This window comes from Chiloscyllium plagiosum, chromosome 10 (assembly GCF_004010195.1).
Source record: "Chiloscyllium plagiosum isolate BGI_BamShark_2017 chromosome 10, ASM401019v2, whole genome shotgun sequence".
NCBI lineage: Eukaryota > Metazoa > Chordata > Chondrichthyes > Orectolobiformes > Hemiscylliidae > Chiloscyllium > Chiloscyllium plagiosum.
The window spans coordinates 31,370,356-31,377,087 of record NC_057719.1 but is presented as its reverse complement, the minus strand read 5'-3'; positions in this window follow the sequence as shown (position 1 = coordinate 31,377,087).

The window sequence follows — 6,732 nt, the reverse complement described above, 5'->3', positions numbered from 1 at the left end:
CTCACTTTTTAGATTAGAATCAATCTAAACATCATGGCATAGACAGAGAACACAGGGGGCTAACACCTTCAACATATTGTCTAGCTATCACCATTGTTAACAGCTAACCTGAGAATGCAACTTTTTAAAAAAGGTTTTGTGATTTACACATGAAAGAAGTGAAACAATCATGGCATTCAAACAGATGAAAGACTTAACAGACAATCGATTTTTCAATGTATAATTTCAGTTACATCACACTGTAAATGTTTGCTATAAATTCTGTGTGTTAGGATTGAGCTCTCCACTATCACCTGATGAATGAGTGACACTCCGAAAGCTAGTATGCTTCCAATTAAACCTTTGGACTATAACCTGGTGTTGTATGATTTTCAACAAAAGAAGCTTACACATTGAGAATGTTCTGTCATTCAATTCAGGGGAACCTTGTTTTTTTCCTCTCTTCATACACCAGTATGCTTCATTCATCTTCCTTGCTCCCAGCATCAATTGGGGAGATTGTGACAAGAGTTAGAGGAGTTGAAAACCTACATCTCCAATAAAACACACTATCTTAATGAGAAGTATTTCCTGGAGATTAACTGGGTTATATGTAAGTTTTGTGAAGGAAGTGTTTATTTTTATGATTTGTGTAACATTTGATATTTTTTTGCTTTCCAAACAAAGATTTGAAATTTTGACCTATGGTCAGTGTATCTTTTAGTTTCTTCTCTTGTTTTACAGAATTTCACCCATCATGCTGATAACCAATGCATCAATTCATTAGGGTGGGTTCACTGATTCCCTGTTAAAATTGGAAATGGGATAATAAAAAAGGACAACTTTTTAGGACAGAGAAAGTCAACCAATGATTACAAACACAGAGTGCTGAAGAAATTTGACAGGTCTGGCTATTTTTGAGGAGAGGAAAAAAGAGTTAACATTTCGACGCTGGTATGACTCTTCTTCAGAACTGGTTTGTTTCCAAAGTAATAGTTGATTGGTTACAACCAATGTTAACTGTTGCCAGTTGGGAATAGCTGACAGTCACAACTTGTCTCATTATAACATTTGGGACTGTTTTACCATTCCACTTAATTCATATTCCTTCTGGTGTGAAATCATTTATTCAAACCATTTCCTCTATCCAAAAAATTTCATTCAACAGTTCACTTAATCAATTGTGAGAAAGAAATTAAGAAACAATTGTAACAAATCTAAATGTTATAATTGAAAGCATTTTCTAACTTATTTTCACAATGAATTTACTTTCACTTGCTCTACTTAACTCAAATTTAATTAAATTAGATTGACAATGTTTGCTATAATTATTTACTGGTCATTTTCTACATCCTCAGTGTCCCTCAAAATTCTCAGGATCAAAGTTAGCAAATGCATCTATTTCCTCTCAATGTTTGTTAATACTCAGATCATTTCATCATCAGTGCCAAAGGTACAACGTGTGATGAAACTATGGCTTTAAGAGGTGTACTTTTCCATAGTTCTTTTTGAAAAAAGGTTTTGAGCTATAGATGCCAAGCTGTCTCTTCTAAGCCAATAAAGTAATCAGCTTGTGAAGCCTTGGTTTTTTTTTTAAGTAATAAAAGAAGCAGCATGAATAGGTAGAGTCAGGCTCTCACAGAACCAAGGCTTTAGTTTAGCTTTCAGCAGTTGTTGTGGTTTTGAAGTTGGCTGTTGAAACTGTTACATATCTCTCTGCCACAGCAAAAACTTTGTTTTTTTCTCTACTGTCAGAACTGCATGTGAAACCATCTGTTTTACTGACTTTGCCTTTGCCAAGGGTATGTTTATGGGATGGTACATTATTGGAACATTTGTTGTCTACTAGGTAAATAATCTATTATTCTGTTAGGTTTTCCAATAAAGTTAAGGTTACACCAATTCATCTTTCATTTTAACTATAGGGTAAGAAAGTGTGTTTTACTTAAAGTTGAGTAGTGTAACCAGTTGAATTATATCTGGAACACAATACCTTACACTTGTCTTTAAACAAGATAAAAATTAGTAAGTTGAAAGGAATTTGGTCTGGTCCATAATAACCTTTGGCCGGTGTGGGGAGGGGTGTGGGGAGAGGGGAAGGAAAAAGAAAAGATAGCCCCAGCAGAACAAAAAGAAAAATAAAGGATAGGCCTAGCAAAAGAAATGGAAAAAGTGAGAGTTTTTGAACTTCTGAAGTTGGCACTGAGAAAGGGAAGTGGACTTAAAATGGCAAAGGTAGAAATAGTGATGGGGCCAGTGATGAAGAGCAAACTTATTGTAGCCAAACAACTAGTGGGAATCTGTTTAAATATGTCCAAGCATTACTAAAGTTTGACATGGGGAACCTAGAAGTTGTTTTCATTTCATTTGAGAAAGTGGCTAAGCAAATGAAATGAAGTACCCACATGACATGTGGGTATTGAATTTAATTGAATCTTTTATTATCACATATATTCAATATAAAATATCGTGAAAAGTTTATACCATTGCCATGAATCTGCATCATTCTCATTAACTTAAAATAAAATAAAAAATAAAGAAAGTTAACTTAATGACAGTCCAACTTTTCCTTCTTCAGACTTCAGCCCACTCCACTCTATAGCCAGAATTCCGCATGAGGATTCACCAGTCCACACCACACTACTGCCACAGAGTTCCACTTCAAGCTTCACAACTCTTTAGCCAACTCTTTAGCCACACTGCCTCTGAAGACACACCACCTTGGACCCCATTGAAGCCACCTTCCCACCAAAGACCTCTCTTTAGAAGGTAAATTTAAGCAAAAACTAAAACAAAAACTGTGGAAAGGAGGTAATAAAAGGAAAGGAAAACAATAAACCTCAAAGACAATATAATCAAAGTGAGTTGTAGCAAATAGAGCTCACCCCGAGTGATGGTGCCAAAACCACATGGTATACAACAAATTATTGACTATCGCAATGTCAATACAGTTATGAAACCTGATTCATATCCATACCACAACTGGAAGAATGTACTGAGAAAGTGGACAGGGAACATATATTTTGAAGCTGAGATTACTCAAAGGAAACTGGGAGGTACCTTCATCCAAAAGAATGATGGAAATTTCAGTTTTTGTGACACCAAATGAACTTTACCAGTTTAAAGTTATGCTGAAAATGCATCAGCTACATTTCAATGACTAACCAATAAAGTCATTTGTATATATCAATTGTGTGATTTACATTGACAATCTGGTGATTTTTAGTCACACAAGGGAGGAACATCTGAAGCAAGTATCGGAAATGTTCTATCAACTTTAGGAGGCAGGCTTGGTGATAAACCTGGCTGACATTGAGTTCCCAAATCATGTTCCAAAGCCATAATGATCAAACATGGGCAGATGACCCCACAGGATGTGAAAACAAATGTTTTTTGGGAGTTTCCCATACCATTGACAAAGAGGGAAGTGCTCTGATTCTGAGGACAGAGTAGTTTTAAATTGGCAATTTGTACCAAAGTTTAGCAATGTGATTGCATCACTAACAGACATGTTGAAGAAGTGCAGAAAATTTCAATGGAAGAAATGTCAGAAGGCATTTGGCAGCCTGAAAGCTGTGTTAACCACTGCCCCAGTGTTAGCCACATCTAATTATGCAAAGCCTTTTAAGGTGCCTACTGATGTAAAGGATGTGGGGTGTTGGTGCTGTACTCTTGGAAGAGGATGACGTGAAGATAGAAAAGCTTATTGACTATTTTGCCAGAAAGTTGAATGTACATCAAAAATACATCTGCAATTGAGAAGAAAATCCAGAGTTTGGTGTTGGTGTTGTGACATTTCAATATTTACATTGCCCATAAAATGTCTGAGATAATTTTATATACTGATCATAACCTCAATGTTTTGGAAAAATATTAAAGATAAAAATATCAGACTGTTAAAATGAAATTTATTATTACAGCCATTTAATTTGAAAATTATACACGTGGCAGGATGAGGAAACGTAATTGTCAACATGTTGTCATGACTTTGATGAAAGACGATGAAGGTGTTTGGTGATGGAAGAAATAGATTGAAATAGTATGAAATATTTGCATGCTTACAGTCAATGTAATGTATATGTATTGTAGTGTACTAAATAGTGAAAGATTAAAGGTTTTTAAAATGAAGCCATCTTTGCATATCGATGGTTCATTTTATATAAGGAGGGAATCGTCACGATACTATGGCTTTGAGAGCTGAATTTTGTCCAGTTTGGTTTTGAAGAGGGATTTTGAGCCATAAGTGACAAACTGTCTCCTCTAAGCCAATGAAGTAATCAGCTTGAGGTCTTTGTTTTTAACTAATAGAAGCAGCATAAATGGACAGATTTAGGCTCGTACAGAATCAGGGTTTTAGTTTAGCTTTCAGCAGTTGAAGGGGGTTTTAAAGTTGGTTGGGGAAGCTGTTACATTTTCCAGTAAAGTTTTACCATTTCTTCTTCTGTTTGTATTTTAACAGTTGAGTAAAAATAAAGGGTGTTTTGCTTAAAGCTGAGTAATGTAACCAATCCATCTTAGTATCTTACACTTGCTTTAAATAAGATTAAAGTTAGGGTCTAGGTTATCTCCTTGATATATTTGACGAGGATTTGGACTGGTCCATAACAAAAGATAACAGCTGTTGTACTATTACATTTACAGAGTCACTGTCTGCATTTTTAATGTTATATTGAGTGGAATCTTCCCCTGAAAGTTAGGAAGGAAAAAACAGGTGATAAAATCCAGTGAGAACTTGCTGAACAGTCCAAAAATAGTCAATTTTCAACCAAGTGTTGGATGGTGAGACAAGATTCTCTCTAGTGAGCAACGAGATGCCAATTAGCAAGAAATATTGCTCATGATTATCCTCATTGCTACTCCTTCACATCTCATCAATGTGCAATTTCTCATTCTTTCACCTGTCAGATAGAAACTTTATGCCAAGATTTCTTGACATGAAATCAGAGCAGTTACCTAGCAACTCCAGCTTGCCACTTGCTCCTCCAGATCACCATCTTGAACACCAATATTTCATAGCGCACTCATGGGCAGCATCCTCACACATACAAAAAATACTGACATTGGCATCCAACATATATCAGCCTCACTGCACCATTATGGCACTTCTCCCATCCACTGTACTTCAGTACTGCACTTTGGAACACACCAAGACCTCAATAAAATGCTACAGCCTGGACATTTTACACACAGAGAGTAGCATCCAACTCAGGGATTGGACTAGGATACATCCAAGGGCTCTTTACACAATCTCTTACTTTTTGCCAACTTTAATGCTTGCCATATCTGAGCCCTGGCTTGCATTTTTGCACTTTACAGTCTTTGCCAAATCTAATAGCCCTTTCTTGCCTTGCAGCTAGTGCAGACACAAAGCCAGAGAGCTTTTCATGGTCATCAGCTGTGAACAATTGAGACAGTGGATACTTTGCTGTAGGCATATGTGCTATGTACCAGCTGCATTTGTATCAAATATGCTTCAACCAAATGGCCATGTCTCAAGGTCGACAGGAAGTAGTCTGCAGTTAGTTCAAGAGAGACACCTTTCAGGCAGGGAGTGCCAGCATAATAACTCAACATTAATTGTCATCAGTCCAGGAGATTGGGCATAGCCAGTTGACCACTCACTTCAGTCACGGACAGATTCTCTCTACATTAAGGGACGAGTAGTGAAATGTCAGGCACCCCACCATCCATCTTAGAGAAATTTGGAGCTGATTTCTCCTTGACTGAGACAAAGAGTGGGAATAAGTGAGATGAAAATTGGTGCTGATGCAGGAAGGGAGGTGTTCTAAGTGAGTGAATAGGAGGCTGCAGAAGTCACATAGTGGTCTGAGGGGACTGGGAAGTGTCTGAGAGAAAATGTTGCATTTGACTCAAACAGCAATAGCACAAGAGTTTGGTAAGAGGTGGTAACCATAGTAGAGGAAAGTGAGGACTGCAGATGCTGGAGATCAGAGCTGAAAATGTGTTGCTGGAAAAGCGCAGAGGTCAGGCAGCATCCAAGGAGCAGGAGAATCGACATTTCGGGCATGAGCCCTTCTTCAAGAAGAAGGCCAGATTCTGAGACAGACCAAGTGTGAGGTAGGAGAAGGTGGCACTTAGCCTGGCAGAGATAAGATCATTGACCTTCATTGTTCATTCCTCTTGATGGTTGCCATCTCACTGACATAGATGGCAACCTCAGACCACACTGGCAGCACCTAGTGACATCACCTCCTCTGCTGTTCCTAGGGGAAGATGAGAGACCTCAGCTGCATCACCCCATCCATTGGGACTTCCAGTTCCCTGTCCACAAAGCGGGCCATCAATTTCTCCTTATGCCACAACTGGGACAAATATTATGGACAAATATGCACAATTGCTCTGGACTAGTAACAGCTTAAACATATACCCTTCTGCTACTGGAAATAGTTTCACCTTACTTACTAAATCAATTCCTATTAATTTTGAAAACCTTTGTCAAATCACAGACTGACCCCAGTTCTAAGGAAAAAAAACCTTAATTCGGATCTCCAAGTAACTGAAATCCCATACCCTCAGCTTTTGCACCTCTCAAACATCTTGACATTGTTCACAAAGTGTGGTGCCCTGAACTGGACTCAATACTCCAGCTGGTGCCTTAGCCAATGTTTTATTAAATTTTAGCAAGCCTTTGACTTTGTGCTTGTAACTCTTTATATTTAAAAGCAGGATTCTGTTTTTTTTTAATTGCAAAACTTCTCATGTCCTCTTATTCAAACGTACATATTATTATTA